This window comes from Schistocerca serialis, chromosome 1, assembly GCF_023864345.2.
Source record: "Schistocerca serialis cubense isolate TAMUIC-IGC-003099 chromosome 1, iqSchSeri2.2, whole genome shotgun sequence".
Taxonomy (NCBI): Eukaryota; Metazoa; Arthropoda; class Insecta; order Orthoptera; family Acrididae; genus Schistocerca; species Schistocerca serialis.
The window spans coordinates 94,706,171-94,724,568 of NC_064638.1; the positions used below are offsets into that span (position 1 = coordinate 94,706,171).

At 43.4% G+C, this 18,398-nt stretch overlaps 1 non-coding gene across 1 annotated transcript; it reads right to left on the minus strand.

Moving 5' to 3' along the window:
- Positions 1 to 17,778: 17,778 nt before the first annotated feature.
- Trnat-ugu (transfer RNA threonine (anticodon UGU)) lies at positions 17,779 to 17,852 on the minus strand. Its single transcript has one exon. It is a non-coding gene; the product is annotated as a tRNA-Thr (tRNA).
- Positions 17,853 to 18,398: the final 546 nt, after the last annotated feature.

Consider the following 18,398-nt stretch of genomic DNA (forward strand, 5'->3'; position numbering starts at 1 on the left):
GCACTGTTATTACGCCATGTTATATTGCTGTTTGGTACACCATTCTTTGCAGAGACGTTGGACAGTCCGCGTTGATGCAACAAATAGGACTAATTCATTCTCGGTAGAGTACGTCCAAACACTCTTTTACTGCCATTCTTTCTCATTTCCACGTTGACTCATGATTCCAGCCGGCCGGAGTGGCCGTGCGGTTCTAGGCGCTACAGTCTGGAACCGAACGACCGCTACGGTTGCAGGTTCGAATCCTGCCTCGGGCATGGATGTGTGTGATGTCCTTAGGTTAGTTAGGTTTAATTAGTTCTGAGTTAAGTCGCATAGTGCTCAGAGCCATTTGAACCATTTGAACTCATGATTCCACACGAACGACTGCCACATACCCACCATTCCATTACCACGAATTAAGTCAGCAGTATAGGGTCACATGACCACCTGTTAACAGTTATGGATATATTCGAACTCCCCAACTTTTAATGACCACAGGAAGGGTCCGTTAATCTCACACTCGAACTCGGCAACCTTTTACGTAGGTAGCAGGACGGCCTGACCCTAGGTATGAGTCTTCGGGGGCGGTATTCTGGTTCTAACCGAATCCGTCAGTCCTGTAAACAGCAGCATCTCGCTAACATCTGTGCAGAATTACCTAGTGTATCGCGGTGTGGCTCAGATTAGTCATAGAAGCGGAAATTATGGCCGAAAGCCGTGTTTTTTAGCCTGACACGGTTATAAATTCAAATCTTACATACGATTTCTAGGAACAGAAGAACGCTGATGACGATGCTATGGCGAAATTTCGCGGTGTTATGTTAAATTATTTGCAGTAGTCTGTGAAAACTTATTTTTGCGTTTGAATTGTACTCATAACTACACACCTGTAGTAGAACGCTTTTTAAACACGAGAATGTTATGGAATTCTGTTAAAACAAACGGCGAAGGTTTGATAAAAGACCAACAATCGTTATACGCAAAGACGTAGATGACAATCCGACAACCGTGAACACATTAACTAGGAAGGATATAAGGTATATTCGCAACAGTATTGCGTTCGTTTGAAAAGAATGGCGAAACTGTCAAAATCCGCGCTGAAAATTCCGAGTTGCCGTATCACAGACGGAGGTGACAACTACAATAATGATAATATGGATAATGGTCAGGTTGCCTTTCAACCGACTTCAGTCTACAATAACTGTGTCAACAGGAAACTATATTGTTGGATGATACTTCTCAATATGTAGCGAAACACTTTCTCCAATTGTTCACCACCGACGATCTCTCTGCAGGTCCTTACATACCATCAGTGTTCAGTCTGTGTTCAGTCTTATGAAAGATAGGAAGAAGCAAATCTATTAGAACATTAAGTCATGTGTTCAAAACAAATTTAGGAAGAGGCAACTGTCTTTAAACCAAAAACGGTGGTAACTGACTTCGAGCAGTCCATCCATGAGACTACCTAGGTTGCCTTCCCGTCGGTGAAGATTATTGGCTCTCGGTTTCACCTGGCTCAAGCTTGGTAGGCACAACTATAATTGTTATTTTAACGTACCCCTTATTACAGCTGAACGACAAACGACCTTAACTAGCATAGAATATTATTTGCCTTTTCTAAAAACACAGTAAAATACAGTTATTCCTAAAACTGTGTTAGTCTTTCATTCTATTCATCATTCGCCCTACTAAAGCTATCGCAGAACTTAAGAAAACTTACCGTTTAAATTTTAACAAACTTTTTTTTTTATTCGTGTGGTGAAAAATATAAACACTTGGTTTGACTTCGGTGTACACTTCTCAATATGTTATGTGCTGAAGTACGTTCTTATACGTCAGAAGAACGTTGATATATTTACTAATTTTACACTGACCATTAGGAAGGTCGTGTGAGATACAAAAACATGAGTCAGATCAAGAAGTCATGGTTACAACTGGGGAGCGTGCCTTCATGTCGATTTGTGACAGTTTAGGTAAACAAGTGGCCTTTGTTACGGTAAACGAAACAGACTTGAGGAAGCTTCTGGTACTATAGGAACAGGAGAGTTAGACTTATAAGGGAACGTCACCAATTCGACATCAAGCTCCCAGGAGACAAAAATACACTCGCAAGAGTTCAGCCCCAGCAACCGATCCCACGTGAAAATTTGGGCCTTAATGCTGATAATACGCAGTTATAAGCTACAGGTTTTTAACTTCCTTTTGCCGCGGTTGTTTGTGTGTCGCTCCACCCAAACAGAGACGCCTAATGCCCAAGCGCCAAGAGCTGCTGAGCGGAGCGACAACCCGAGCCCTCTGTTCTGGGAATGTTGAAAGCGTAGGAAGAGGAGGTGGGAGATGACACATCTGTCCAACGTATTTTTAAATCTTGTTCCACAACACAGTTATGGCCAGCCAGCGTGAGGTCACGATATGGCAATGTCACGTATATACGGGTTCAGTATGATTTAACAGTATTTTCGTATCGATATTCTGCAGTTTTACACACATGCCTCAAAAGCAAATTTAATAGACCTAAGCAAGTGAAGAATTATTACGAAATAAAGTTAGTTATTTTGGATTTACAATTTAACTATGCCAATCAATTTGGAGAACAACGCATCCCCTGCTAATGTAGCCTACTTCACTTTAACACTGTCAGCTTTAAAATCCAAAGAAACTAACTCACAACAGTGGCGTTAATAATGAAATAGAGCTTCGTTAATTTAATGAGACTCTCATTCTTTTCATTCAGTGACACCGCATTTGTGAATCGCAGCATAAGAATGTCAAAAGCAAAGAGATCTCTAGCACAAGCTAGAGGTTAGAAACCGCACTCTTCGACATTATGAACAAAGCATGTTAGCATTGTCACAATAGTATTTCACAAACCTTTTACTCACCCTGCTGTACAGTACTTCGCCCTCGGGCATTGAGTGACAGTGGGACGGAGCTACTAACAAACAACCGGTGCACGCGAAATTTAAAAGCTGTATATTCAAACATTCATAGCTGCGTACTATCAGAATTATGGTTCAACTCTTCGCTTTGGATTGATTAATAAGCCTGATATCCTGCAAGTATCCTTTTTTCCTTTAAAGTACGGGGTCAAGTTGGTGATATTTCCTTGTTAGACCTAGTTCCACCAAGGCCAGGTAGCGTATCGCGTGACAAGTTCCCTCCAGCAAACTCTATCAGCGGTCAGTTTTTCAGCTTCCTCCCAAGTCATGTAATATTTTACAAAAGTTCAAATGGCTCTGAGCACTATGGGACTTAACATCTAAGGTTATCAGTCCCCTAGAACTTAGAACTACTTAAACCTAACTAACCTAAGGATATCACACACATCCATGCCCGAGGCAGGATTCGAACCTGCGACCGTAGCAGTCCCGCGGTTCCGGACTGAAGCGCCTAGAACCGCACGGCCACCGCGGCCGGCTGCAAAAGTTCGTTTCCGGGTATTACGAGGTCTTGCTCTGCTTCTGTACTCCTCCGTTAGCTTCCAAAACAGAGCTGATTTGGGAATTCTTGCATCTTTCATGCGTAGAACATGCCCTGCAAGCTTTAATCTTCTAACAACGACGATTTTATGCAGGCTTCATGGACCAATTCTTCTTAGCATGTCATCATCTGAAACGCGGTCACGATAGCTGATCTTCAAAATACGCCTAAAGCATCGTCGGTGAGTTTGGTAGATATTCTGATACGTTAATGCGCAGCCGATTTACGCTGGAAAAGAAATAATTTCCGGTTTTTACCACCAGGTGTAAATCTGGCGCTTGAATGGTTTAAAGACCTATAGAAATGTTTCCTTATGTAATTATCAGACAAGTGAGAAAAGCATAATGTTGATTTTTTATTAACCGCCGCTTACACAGATTGTTCAGTGTGAGCACCGGAGACATCGACGAGATGGCGCATCCGTAAAACGACTTGATCAACAGTGGCTCGCAGCTGTTCAGATTGAATCTGAACAACGTGTTTCGTGTATAGTGGCCTTCAAATCAGGCAGAGACTGAACATGTCCTTTTCGGTATCCACAGAGGCAAAAGCCACATGGGTTCAGATCAAGTGATGCTACAGGCCACGTTTGTGGAAGGCTGCACTAAGCAGATCTTTCACCGGGCCAGCGTCGTGAGGTGTTGCTCCAGTTGCGCCCTTCGAAAGCAGGAATCACATGCTGTACAAGAAGTGCAGACGTCACGGTTCACTGATAGGCCCTATGGGTGCATTTTATTCAAAGAAGACCGAGAACAAAGGTGCCTGTGAATCCACACCACAGACAAATGGCGAGGGTAATAGCTCTTCGTGGACAACATGTGGGTTAATAGTAGCCCAAATTTGTGCAATCACTGTACCCTTTTTTTTTTTGTCATAAGTCTACTGACTGGTTTGATGCGGCCCGCCACGAATTCCTTTCCTGTGCTAACCTCTTCATCTCAGAGTAGCACTTGCAACCTACGTCCTCAATTATTTGCTTGACGTATTCCAATCTCTGTCTTCCTCTACAGTTTTTGCCCTCTACAGCTCCCTCTAGTACCATGGACGTCATTTCCTCACGTCTTAGCAGATGTCCTATCATCCTGTCCCTTCTCCTTATCAGTGTTTTCCACATATTCCTTTCCTCTCCGATTCTGCGTAGAACCTCCTCATTCCTTACCTTATCAGTCCACCTAATTTTCAACATTCGTCTGTAGCACCACATCTCAAATGCTTCGATTCTCTTCTGTTCCGGTTTTCCCACAGTCCATGTTTCACTACCATACAATGCTGTACTCCAGACGTACATCCTCAGAAATTTCTTCCTCAAATTAAGGCCGGTATTTGATATTAGTAGACTTCTCTTGGTCAGAAATGCCTTTTTTGCCATAGCGAGTCTGCTTTTGATGTCCTCCTTGCTCCGACCGTCATTGGTTATTTTACTGCCTACGTAGCAGTATTCCTTAACTTCATTGACTTCGTGACCGTCAATCCTGATGTTAAGTTTCTCGCTGTTCTCATTTCTACTACTTCTCATTACCTTCGTCTTTCTCCGATTTACTCTCAAACCATACTGTGTACTCATTAGACTGTTCATTCCGTTCAGCAGATCATTTAATTCTTCTTCACTTTTACTCAGGATAGCAATGTCATCAGCGAATCGTATCATTGATATCCTTTCACCTTGTATTTTAATTCCACGCCTGAACCTTTCTTTTATTTCCATCATTGCTTCCTCGATGTACAGATTGAAGAGTAGGGGCGAAAGGATACAGCCTTGTCTTACACCCTTCTTAATACGAGCACTTCGTTCTTGATCGTCCACCCTTATTATTCCCTCTTGGTTGTTGTACATATTGTATATGACCCGTCTCTCCCAATAGCTTACCCCTACTTTTTTCAGAATCTCGAACAGCTTGCACCATTTTATATTGTCGAACGCTTTTTCCAGGTCGACAAATCCTATGAAAGTGTCTTGATTTTTCTTTAGCCTTGCTTCCATTATTAGCCGTAACGTCAGAATTGCCTCTCTCGTCTCTTTACTTTTCCTAAAGCCAAACTGATCGTCACCTAGCGCATTCTCAATTTTCTTTTCCATTCTTCTGTATATTATTCTTGTAAGCAGCTTCGATGCATGAGCTGTTAAGCTGGTTGTGCGATAATTCTCGCACTTGTCAGCTCTTCCCGTCTTCAGAATTGTGTGGATGATGCTTTTCCGAAAGTCAGATGGTATATCGCCAGACTCATATATTCTACACGCCAACGTGAATAGTCGTTTTGTTGTCACTTCCCCCAATGATTTTAGAAATTCTGATGGAATTTAATCTATCCCTTCTGCCTTATTTGACCGTAAGTCCTCCAAAGCTCTTTTAAATTCCGATTCTAATACTGGATCCCCTATCTCTTCTAAATCGACTCCTGTTTCTTCTTCTATCACATCATACAAATCTTCACCCTCATAGAGGCTTTCAGTGTATTCTTTCCACCTATCTGCTCTCTCCTCTGCATTTAACAGTGTACCCTATAGAGTTAAAATGTGCCTCGTCACGCAATACAATATTGCCCGGCCACATGTCGTCAACTTCGATTTGTGACAGAAACCGAGGAGCAAATTCAGAACGTTGCTGAGAATCATGGTGTTCCAGTTGCTGTACCGTCAGGGTCTACAGCTGATGGTAGTCCTCAATTGCAATTGCGAATACGTTTAATGTATTTCATAAGGCCGTAGTCGCCGCAGTGCATGCATGTCCAAAGTAACTTCGCATCGTAATCAGAATAACACAGGCACTGCAATATCATACCAATATTTCGAAATCAGCAGTGTTAAGAGTGTGCCGAAAATAGAAATTTTTGGGCATCACCTCTGACCATAGACCACAGACAACGCAGTGGCTGATAGCCTTCACTTAACGACCTAGAGCAGCGGCTTTTGCGTAGAGTTGTTAACAGATAAGTAGCACTGCATGAAATAACCACAGAAATCAATGTGAGACGTATGATGAAAGTATCCGTGAGGACAGCGCAGCAGAAAAATGGCTCTAAGCACTATGGGACTTTACATCTGAGGTCATCAGTCCCCGAGTCTTAGAACTAATTAAACCTAACTAACATAAGGACATCACACACATCCATGCCCGAGGCAGGATTCGAACCTGCGACCGTAGCAGCAGCGCGGTGCCGGACTGAAGCGTCTAGAACCGCTCGGCACAGCGCAGCAGAATTTGACGTTAATGGGATATGGTGGCATTCGACCGACGCGAGTGCGTTTGCTAACAGCACATCGCCTGCAGCGTCTCTCTTGGACTCGTGACCATATCGGTTGGACCTCGCGATTGCAGTTAGAACATTCTAGACCAGTGGTTCGCAACAGGTGGTCCGCGGACCCCCAGGGGTCCGCGAGCTATGGCAGAGAGGTCCGCAAGACGCCATTAGAATAAAAAAAATATTAAATACATTTCTTATGATAACAGATTTTTTGTTTCGGCCGCTTCCTGCATGAGCAGAGCTTTAGCGAACGCTAACTTCTGCGTCTAGCGTCTTCCTAGAGTAAACTGACACTAGTACACTCCAGCGCAAAACTAGAATTAGACAGAGGCAAATAGTTCTGCTGTATGCCGTTAGACTGCGCGCGCTGCCTCTTTGCAGCTGACAACTGACAGTCACTTTACACAGAAACTCGCATTTCAAACGACAATCGGCCATTGTTAATTTATTGCCAGTGCTTTCACATACCGTGTTGTTTACATATTCAATATTCTGTATTAAAACAGTAGTGTTTGTAAAGCGTTGTTTTTCGCGGAAGCTACAGTTCGCGTAGTTAAAAATGAACCGTTGTTTAAAAAGTGGTTCGTTTAAACGAGAAAGGTCTACAGATGAAGACAATGCATTTGATGTGCAGGCAAGAAAGTCAGTGACTCTCGAACCGAAGTTGTCAGTGTCCATTGAACCTAAATTGTCGGCGTCCTTTGAACCTAACCCTTCCAGGATCAGTGTTAAGCTTACTAGAAAAATTAGAAAATGTAACTCTGATTATTTGGAAATCGGTTTTACGTTCACTGGACCTGAGCAACAACCTAAACCTCAATGTATAATTGGCAATGAAAGCCTTTCGAATGAATGTATGAAACCAGGAAAACTCCGGCGCCATCTTGAAACAAAGCACCCAGAGTACAAAAGTAAGTCATTAGATTTATTTCAAAAATAAATTAGGATAGTTGAAAACATCTCGTAAAACAATTAACAAAAACACTGTTGTGCAAATGTAAATGAAAATGCAACCTTGCGTCTTACGAGGTGGTTCAGCTTGTTGCTAAATGTGGGAAAAACCACACAATTGCTGAAGAACGTACACTGTCATCAGCAATAATACTTGGCGAGAGAATGTTAGGTGATGCAGCTGCTAAGGTAATAGGAACTGTCCCGCTCTCAAATAATACTATTCAAAGACGAATTACTGATATGGCAGTTAACGTCGAAGAAACATTGCTGGCTAGACTTTGCATGAGTGACATGTATGCTCTACAATTGGATGAAAGCACAGACATATCAAAAAAAGCTATAATGTTGGCTTTCGCAAGATTCTTATGGGAGGACCAAGTGTTCGAAGATTTTCTTTTTTCATGCGAACTACTGCAGACAGCAGCAGATGATATTTTTACTGCATTAAGTAATTATCTCAATGTCACGATGTTACCTCGAAAAAATGTGTAGGCTCGTCGACAGATGGAGCAAAGTGAATGGCTGGCAAAAAAACAGGACTTTTAGCTCGTATCAAAGCAGTAGCCCCTGAGGTGAAATGGACTCACTGTTGTATCCATCGTGAAGCCTTAGTAGCCAAAAGATTGCCTGAACCATTGCAAAAGATACTGAACGAAGAAGTTCAAATCATCAACTACATTAAAACTCGACATTTGCAATCCAGATTATTTTCTTTGTTTTGTAAAGAGATCGGCATTGAGCATGAGCAACTATACACCCAGATTTGAAGACAAAGATTTTGAGCAATAATCAAAAATTTAACAATAACAATGAGGGTTAAATTGAAGAAGTTTTAAGCTCAATAATTTTTCAATAATGAATATGTCAATGTTTTTTCTAAGTACCAAAAATAGAAAATGTATAAAAAGACTCTTAATTTGGCTTTTTTAGGTACTTGACACTGTGATATGACAAGGTACCAATCATGCTCGATGAGGGGGTCCTCGAGAAAATTTTGTTGGGAACCCCTGTTCTAGACGGTTCGAGCGAACGATTTGGTCACTCATATCGGCAGATATAAATCCCATCGAACATTTATAAGACGTGATCCAGAAATCAACTCACGCACAAAATCCTGCACTTTCGCAATTATGGATCGCTTTAGAGGTAGCATGGCTCAATATTTCTGCAGGGGACTTTCAACGATTTGTTGAGTCCATGCCGCGTCGAGCTGCTGCACTACGCCGGCAAAAGAAGGTCCGACACGATGTTAGGAGGTATGACAGAGTTTTGTCACATTAGAGTATTATTATTACAAAAGCTTGTAAAGTAAATAAACGAACATCGAAATGTAGGTACTGCTCTTTGACTTTCACCCACCACGTAACTGAATGGGTTAATGGAGGAAATTTCCAATCCTCAATTTAGTAATGATTAATCTGATCCCATAATCTGTTGTGTTTACAAACACATTGCCAACGGCCTGGCCGCAGTGGATGCAGCGGTTCCCGTGAGATCACCGAAGTTAAGCGCTGTCGGGCGTGGCCGGCACCTGTTGCCATTTTTCGGGGTGCACTCAGCCTCGTGATGCCAATTGAGGAGGTACTCGACCGAATAGTAGCGGCTCCGGTCAAAGAAAACCATCACAACGACCGGGAGAGCGGTGTGCTGAGCATACGACCCTCCTATCCGCATCCTCTCTCAGGATGACACGGCGGTCGGATGGTCCCGATGGGCCACTTGTGGCCTGAAGATGGAGTGCTTACAAACACATTACTCTCTGGTAGCAAATTTTATCTATATGAACTGCTAGAAACAGCTGTCTACTACAGTATTTGATTTTTTTCTTATTGCATTTGGGTTCTTATCTATAAATCGAACAAAAAATACAACAAGCATCGACTGAAAATACACTGAGGTGACAAAAGTCGTGGGATAGCGAAATGCACGTATACCTGTGGCGGTAGTATCGCGTACACAATGTATCAGTGGGCAGTGCATTTGTGGAGCTGTCAGTTGTATGCAGTGGAGTAAGTTGTCAACAAGGCAGTGAGCAAGCTGGTGGTGTGTCCATAATGGTGTGGGCTATGTTTACATGAAATGGACCGGGTAATGGTTATATTAGATTATTTGGAGACCATTTGCAGCCGCCATTCATGGAGTTCATGATCCCAGAAGACGATAAATTTTTATGAATGGTGACGCGCCATGTCGGTGGGCCACAATTCTTCGCGACTTGTTTGAAGAACATTCTAGGCAATGCGTGATTCGTCCACCTATATCACTAGATATAAATCCCATCGAACATTTACGGGACATAATCGAGAAGTCAATTGGTGCACAAAATCCTGCACTGACGATACATTCGCAATAATGAACAGCTATACAGACAGCATGGCTCATTGTTTCTGCAGGGGACTTCCAACAACATGTTGAGTCGACGCTACGTCGACCTGCTGCACTACACCTTGAAAAAAGAGACCCGACACGATATTACACTACTGGTCATTAAAATTGCTACGCGAAGAAGAAATGCAGATGATAAACGGGTATTCATTGGACAAATATATTATACTAGAACAGACTTGTGATTATATATTCACGCAGTTTGGGTGCATAGATCCTGAGAAATCAGTACGCAGAACAACCACCTCTGGCCGTAAAAACTGCCTTGATACGCCTGGGTATTGAGTCAAACAGAGCTTGGATGGCGTGTACAGGAACAGCTGCCCATGCAGCTTCAACACCATACCACTGTTCATCAAGTGTAGTGACTGGAGCATTGTGACGAGCCAGTTGCTCGGCCACCATTGACCAGACGTTTTCAGTTGGTGAGAGATCTGGAGAATGTGCTGGCCATGGCAGCAGTCAGGTGATACGCCAATATGGCGATGACGAATACACAGTTCCAATGTGCGTTCACCGCGATGTCGCCAAACACGGATGCGACCATCATGATGCTGTAAACAGGACCTGGATTCATCCGCAAAAATGACGTTTTGCCATTCGTGCACCCAGGTTCGTCGTGAGTACACCATCGCAGGCGCTCCTGTCTGTGATGCAGCGTCAAGGGTAACCGCAGCCATGATCTCCGATTGACAGTCCATGCTACTGCAAACGTCGTCGAACTGTTCGTGCAGATGGTTGTTGTCTTGCAAACGACCGCATCTGTTGACTCAGGGATCGAGACGTGGCTGCACGATCCGTTTCAGCCATGCGCATAAGATGCCTGTCATCTCGACTGCTAGTGATACGAGGCCGTTGGGATCCAGCACGGCGTTCCGTATTACCCTCCTGAACCCACCGATTCCATATTCTGCTAACAGTCACTGGATATCGACCAATGCGAGCAGCAATGTCGCGATACGATAAACCGCAATCGCGATAGGCTACAATCCGACCTTTATCATAATCGGAAACGTGATGGTACGCGTTTCTCCTCCTTACGCGAGGCATCACAACAACGTTTCATCAGGCAACGCCGATCAACTGCTGTTTGTGTATGAGAAATCGGTTGATAACTTTCCGTACGTCAGCACGTTGTAGGTGTCGCTAACGGTGCCAGCCTTGTGTAAATGCTCTGAAAAGCTGATCATTTGCATATCACAGCATCTTCTTCCTGTCGGTTAAATTTCTCGTCTGTAGCACGTCTGCAGCAATTTTAATGGCCAGTAGTGTAGTAGGTACCTCATGACTTTTGTCACCGCGATCGCATGTATAAACTCATCGCTGCCGGTGGCATCCCGTCATTTATGCGCATCAATATGCATTGTCTCTTTCCTTCGAGACTGATGTGCTTGCTTTTGCTACTGGAACAAGGTGTAGTTTGGGAAACACTGAGCTATACTGGTATTTATGTTCTTACCCATAAATTTAACAAAAAAATGTTACAAGCAGCGACTTAAGATGCACTCTTGTGGGTCACCACTCTTTTCCACTGACTTCTTCAATCATTACCTGCACAGAAAGGAATGCTGCGGATATCCGCGAATATTGACATCCGCGAATACCTTTGGTACTGACAGTAAAGGGCTGGGGTGAGGGAAGAGTGAAAATGCTCCAACCCGGTCGAAAGGGACTTAAAAGCGGAGGGAATCAATAGGAAAATGCAGTATAACGCTGTTGACGAAAACAGGTTGTTTCTAAACCACTGATTAAGTGAGAGGGTTGTACGCACGTTTATGTGAACAGTAGCGCGGCGTCCCCTGGGGGCGGCTAAACGCCGGGCCTGGGGATGGGTTTGCGGGGGCGGGCGAGGCCAGCAAGGGTGCGCGCGGGTCGCCCCTCGGCAGGGCCGGCCAGATACGCATCTCCGCCGCTAATCATAATTGGAGCCCGGTGAAATGATCCGGAAAATTAAGGACGAGCTGCGGGGGCGGCGTTTCAACACCAGATGGCTCGACCGCCGTGATAGCATCTTTAATAAAGACAGGAAGTCAATAAGCAACGATAGGCGAGCGCGGCGCGGCCAGCATTGTCTAATAGCCGCCCGTCTCCGAGCCGCCCCAATAAACTTCCCTGTTTGTTAGTTTTGACAGATAATAACCTCCGTCCGGCGATTACCCCTTCCTTATAAATAATGTACGAGAAGGACGGGGTTCGTTGCAAATTAGCCCTGATCGCATGTATAAACTCACCGCTGCCCATGGCGTCCCGTCATTTGGACGCATCAGTATGCATTGTCTCTTTCCTTCGCGACCGATATGCTTCCTGTCGCTACTGGAGCACAGTGTAATTTGGGAAACACTGCGCTATACTGGCCGATGATTATTACGACACGAAAAACAAAAGGTATATCCTGTTGTCACAGAGTGGGCCTGCGAAAATTACCGATTTGAGACGAATCGCTAAGAATTATTTTCGAGTAGAGGCCACATCTCAAATTATCGCTCGTAGCGCCTAAGGCAGATGACTAGATCAGTCTACATCTTTTCACACACACACACACACACACACACACACACACAAAAAAAATTAATGAAAGGAAACGCCTAAGGGCTATACTGGATATTTCATTTGTTTATCGTGTAGTCTCTTTGCATGGAGAGAAATTTGAAATACATAACATAATAAGATGGGAACATAAAAACTGGGTTGATTAGTTCATACAGAGAAATGATGAAACAAGCATTTCATTTAATAAGGGGAGTTGTCATCACGTCACAGACATCCGCCACGTTAGGTACCCCAAACACTAACTTCTGGTGGGAGAGTGTAACCTCCCAACAGAAAATATAATTATAACATTCACATTCAGTGTAACCTCCCAACAGTTTACTTCCATAACCTCAGAATACTCGGAATAATAGTGGTGACTAATCTCTCAATGAAACTGTGACTCATATATAACCTTTCAGTAATTAACTGACTGTGAACCTAAACTGGTAAATCTGACGTCAGCAATGCTGCGTCATGGCGCTGAAAAATCATTCTGAATAAACTGAAAATTCATACCTCAGTGAAGTCGCCGGAGAACGCGTATATATCTGCTACTATAAGAAATTTTTACTGCCACAGCCCAGTGCAATGCTGGCCACTAGATTTGTTATGAATAAAAAGAAACAACTGATTTTTTCTTTACGATAATAGGGATGACCATGGACTGGAGAAATTAGTAAAATCTTTGAATTCAGATGAATGATTGTCAAAAGTTAGTTTTAAAAGAAAGATTATTATTAAAAGATTTTTTTAAAAAAACATTTACATGGGACTTGATATAACAATAATACAAAACCAGTTGTTACAAATTACATACGCGCGCGGCTGCTTTTACCTTATACTACATCCCTCAGGCACCGCCATCGCTCTCCACGACCGGCCCCAACAACTCCATATCTCCCACTGCCAGCTACTACTACTGTAACCGACACTGCTCCTACAGCAGCCGACACTGCTTTCTGGTCTGCGATTTATTGTAGCTAACTTATCGCAGGCAGCGAGTGAGCAATCCATCGATATTACATCTGCCCGAGTGCGCTAGCAATAATTTCCTTAGTCATGGACCTCTTACAAGAGTTTTGATCAAAAATGTCACATTGCGTCATTTACGAGCATATTAATCATTCTGAGCACAGTCGAAAGTGTAAAAAACCTTCGTTGAAGCGTCACATGCTTCAGTTCTTGGTTATCCGAAATGTATAACAAAAACGACGCGAAATGTGTGTTATTACTGAGTCAAATGTGTTATTCACGAAAGCACTGTGACATTTTCCATCCAAAAGAACTGTTGCGCACACACGACAGAAATTAAGAACAAGAAGCGATCGTCTGCTAATGGTTTGGGACATCTAACATGGCGGCGCCTGCTTCGGAGCAATTTATAGCGTAAGCTTGTAGCGCAGCAACTAATTACTATACTGCATTGTTTTATTTTGGGCACGTAAATTATCGGAGTTCCACACGTGCACTCATGTGCAATACTGAATAAGTTTCACTCTGGAATCTTTCTCCTCAGGTATTATTCGGATAATTATACCTCTTGTAATGGCGATTAATTACATCTGGCAGAGCTTGACAGGAAAGCACAGAATTCATTGAACCGATTACACCAAACTTATCTCTCTTGCATTATCCTCGTCTCCTTAGAGATGAAGACGACTGAACGCCCAAAAGAGTAAAAAAATATATACGAGGACTGTCCAGAAAGTAAATCCCGATTGATCGCGAAATGGAAACCACAGTGACAATCAGAAATGTTTTATTTGTAACAGTTAGCTATACCTTCCAGCTACTTCTCTACGTAGTCGCCGTTCTGACTTAGGCGTTAGTTGTAGCGTTGTACCAACTTTCCAGTACCCTCATTATAGAAGACAGCCACCAGCGCTTTCTGCCAATTCTCTACGCTGGCCTATAGCTCGTTTTCTGTGCCAAAATGTCTTCAAAGCCAGCAGTTCATGTGAGCAGAGATGAAACTCAGAGGGAGTCAATTACGGGCTGTATTGTGGGTAATCAAACATTTCCCATTGAAAACGATGCAGGAGCATCTTCACTGCCCCTGCGGAATGCGGCTGATAATTGTCTTGAAGAAGAAACCGCACGACAGTTATGTAATGTTGGCTGCATAGCTTCAGGCGAAATTTCTCACCAGGTCCTCGTACTTGGCGGGAGACACTATTTTCTAGACATCTTTACGCGCTCACTGTGAGCTTAGGAATGTGAAGAGAGACGTGATGCTATATAGGGTCATACTAGAGACACTGCCCAACACATCTGTGCAAAGCTTTATCGGATTATCATAGTCATTTCCATTTCGCAACCGATCGGAACTTACTTTCTGGACATCCCTCGTACATTGTCTTGCTATAGGTCACAGAGAGCAACATGTTTACATTGTAGCGTAATGAAATGAAGCTGGTACGCTGAAGCTGTAAAAATGAAACTTACACAGGACTTACCATTGGCCATTGCGTTCCATTCGCTTGTAGAGCGCGCGAAAAATGCCTTTGTGTGTGCGGTAGTTCAGACTAACCTTGACTTCGCCCTCCCTGAGGGAGCTGTACGTAGGAGGGTGTAATATTCCCATTGAATCTCTACTTACTATTGCTTCTTGAATCTTTGTAAGTACATTTTCGCCGGGTGGTTGGCATCTGGCCTCAAGTTTCTGTGCATTCAGGATTTTAGGCATTTCCGTGGCACTCTCCCGTGGATCAAACATACCTGTTATTCGTGCTGGTCTTCTTTGTAAACGTTCCGTTCCCACTCGTAAACCTATTTGTTGGTCTAAGTCCCACACACTTGAGCAATATTCTAGGATTGGATTACACGAGTGTTTCGAAAGAAATTTCGTATCTAGACTGACTGAATTACACCATTATCTTACGAATGAAGTGAGGTGTGTCATCTACTCTAGTTATGATTGAGCCTATGAGTACATTCCATTTCACATCACTACAAACTGTTACATCCAAGTATTTGGATGAGTTGGCTGATTTCAATTGCCTCTTTGATGCTGTAGTCACAAGACGTCATATTTTTGCGTTTTTTGAAGTGCTTACACTTCTGAACATTTCAAACAAACTGCCAATCTTTGAACCACTTTGAAATCTTATGAACGACTGCCTGAATATTTGTTCAGCGTTTTCAAACAGTACTTCGTTATAGACAACCGCATCTTTTGCAACCAATCTGAGGTTAGTACTGTCTGACGCGTCATAAATGTACAACACGAACTGCAAAGGCCCCAATACATTACTCTTGGGCTGGCATAGATTTACTTCTACGTCTGTCGATGGCTTTCCCTCGGAGATAACATTAAATCCCCAATCCAATTACAAAAGTCTTTTGGAAACAAGTTCCCTCGGGTAGCCGCCATTTTTTCATTACTTGGGAGAATCAGCCAAGACAAAACTATTCCACCTGGTGCACAAGATTCACTGACGGAAAAAATCGCAACTTAAAAAATTATTAATGTGGAGAAATGAAATTTCGCGAATACATTTGTCTATGTAACATATTTAAGTATTAACACTGCAAGATCACAGGACAATGTAAATACGAGATAAGACACTGACAATGTGAAATGCTGGTACTTTAATAACCGGTGTAGCCGGCAGAATATTGAATCAATGCTTGCAAACGTGCATGTATTGTGACGTACACGTGTAGGACGTCGATTTGTGAGATAAGAGTTCCATGCATGTTGCACTTGGTTGGTCAATACAGGGACAGTTAATACAGTTAATGCTGTTTGTGGATAACGCTGGAATTGTTGTCCGATGACGTCCTCTACATGCTCGACTGGAGACAGATCTGGTAATTGAGGAGGCCAATGAAACATGTCGACACTCTGTAGAGCATGTTGAGTTACAAGAGCGGCATGTGGGAGAGCGTTATCCTGTTAGAAAACACCCCCTGGAATGCCATTTGTGAATGAGAGCCCAACAGGTCGAATTATCTGAATGACGTCCATATTTGTAGTCAGGATATGTGGGATAACCACGAGAGTGTTCCTCGTGTAACACGAACTCACCCCAGACCACAACTCCAGGTGTCAGTTCAGTCTGTCTAGTTCAAATGGTTCAAATGGCTCTAAGCAGTTTGAGACTTAACATCTGAGGTCATCAGTACACTAAGAACTACTTAAACCTAACTAACCTAAGGGTATCACACACATCCATGCCCGAGGTAGGATTCGAACCTACGACAATAGCAGCCGCGTGGTTCTAGACTGAAGCGTCGCCACGGCGGCCGGCAGTGTGTCTAGCATGCAGACAAATTAGTTGCAGACCCTCAGCTGGTTTCCTTCTAACCAACACACGGTCATCGCTGGCACCGAGGCAGAAGCAAATTTCATCAGAAAACACAACAGACCTCCACCCTGCCCTTCAGTTAACTCCAGCTTGACACCACTGAAGTTTCAAATGGCGGTGGTTTGGGGTCAATGTTGGGGTCAATGTACAGCACGCTACAGGTTGTGTGGCTCGGAGCTGTCCTCTAAGTAATCGATTTGTAACAATTCGTTGTGTCACTGCGGTACCAACTGCTGCTTCACATGCAGCATGAGCCAGAACCATACGCTGAACACGGTGGCCTTCCCCCTTGATACTGCCACGTGGTCGTCCGGAGCCCAATGTTCTTGCAACCTTACATTCTCTTGACCACCGCTGCCAGCTATGATGTGCAGTGCCTACATTTCTGCTAAGTTTTTCTACAATATCGCAGAAGGAACATCCAGCTTCACGTAGCTCTATTACACGAATTGGTTCAAACTCCGAGAGGTGTTGCTAATGGTGCAGTTGTGGTTTTAAAGGCATTGTTAACTAACATTAACTCACCGTATCCAGTCTCAAAGGTGCCTAACGCTCACGCCCGTTACAGAATGTACTTAAAGGAAATCTGACATGCATCCTTATAATGGCGCTACTAGAACCATTCTTGTGCGAATGGCACGAAATTTGAATAGACATCGTTTTTCAGATATAGAAACATGCCTACCAACTTTTACTATGTCTCACAACTACTTTTTGGCGTTCCGACTGTCACTATTTCGTCAGTGTGTATGAGACAGGCGAAATACATTCAGTTGATGTAGAAAACAGCCAAAGTTGCGAAATTCAGGTCTTTTTAAGGGATAATTAATTGAAACCCTCAGCTGCCGACAGGTGTTGTTGTCAAACCTTGATGGGGACAGCTGAAAATGTGTGCCCCGACCGGGACTCGAACCCGGGATCTCCTGCTTACATGGCAGATGCTCTATCCATCTGAGCCACCGAGGACACAGATGAACAGCGTGACTGCAGGGACTTATCCCTTGCACTCTTCCCGTGGGACCCGCATTTCCAACTGTCCACAATCTACATACGTAATGTTCCTAATAGATACTTTGCCCATCCACTCGTTACTCGCGCCCACTTAAGTAAGCCATGTAAGCAGGAGATCCCGGGTTCGAGACCCGGTCGTGGCACACATTTTCAGCTGTCCCCATCAAGGTATGTCAACAACACCTGTCGGCAGCTGAGGTTTTCAATTAATTATCATTTATTCTAGAAAAGCTGCATTGTCATCAATGGTATCTGTTCTTTCGAGAACAGTTACTATCTTCATATCAGGTCTTTTTATTTACGTGATGAATAGGTTCGCTGTATGGTGGTACAACATGCAATGTGTTGTTTTCATGAGCAATAAAAAGATCGGAAATGATGTTTATGTTGATCTCTATTCCAATTTTCTGTACAGGTTCCGGAACTCTCGGAACCGAGGTGATGCGAAACTTTTATTGATGTGTGTATAATTTATCTGAAATCTTCCAGGGGCACTTGTGT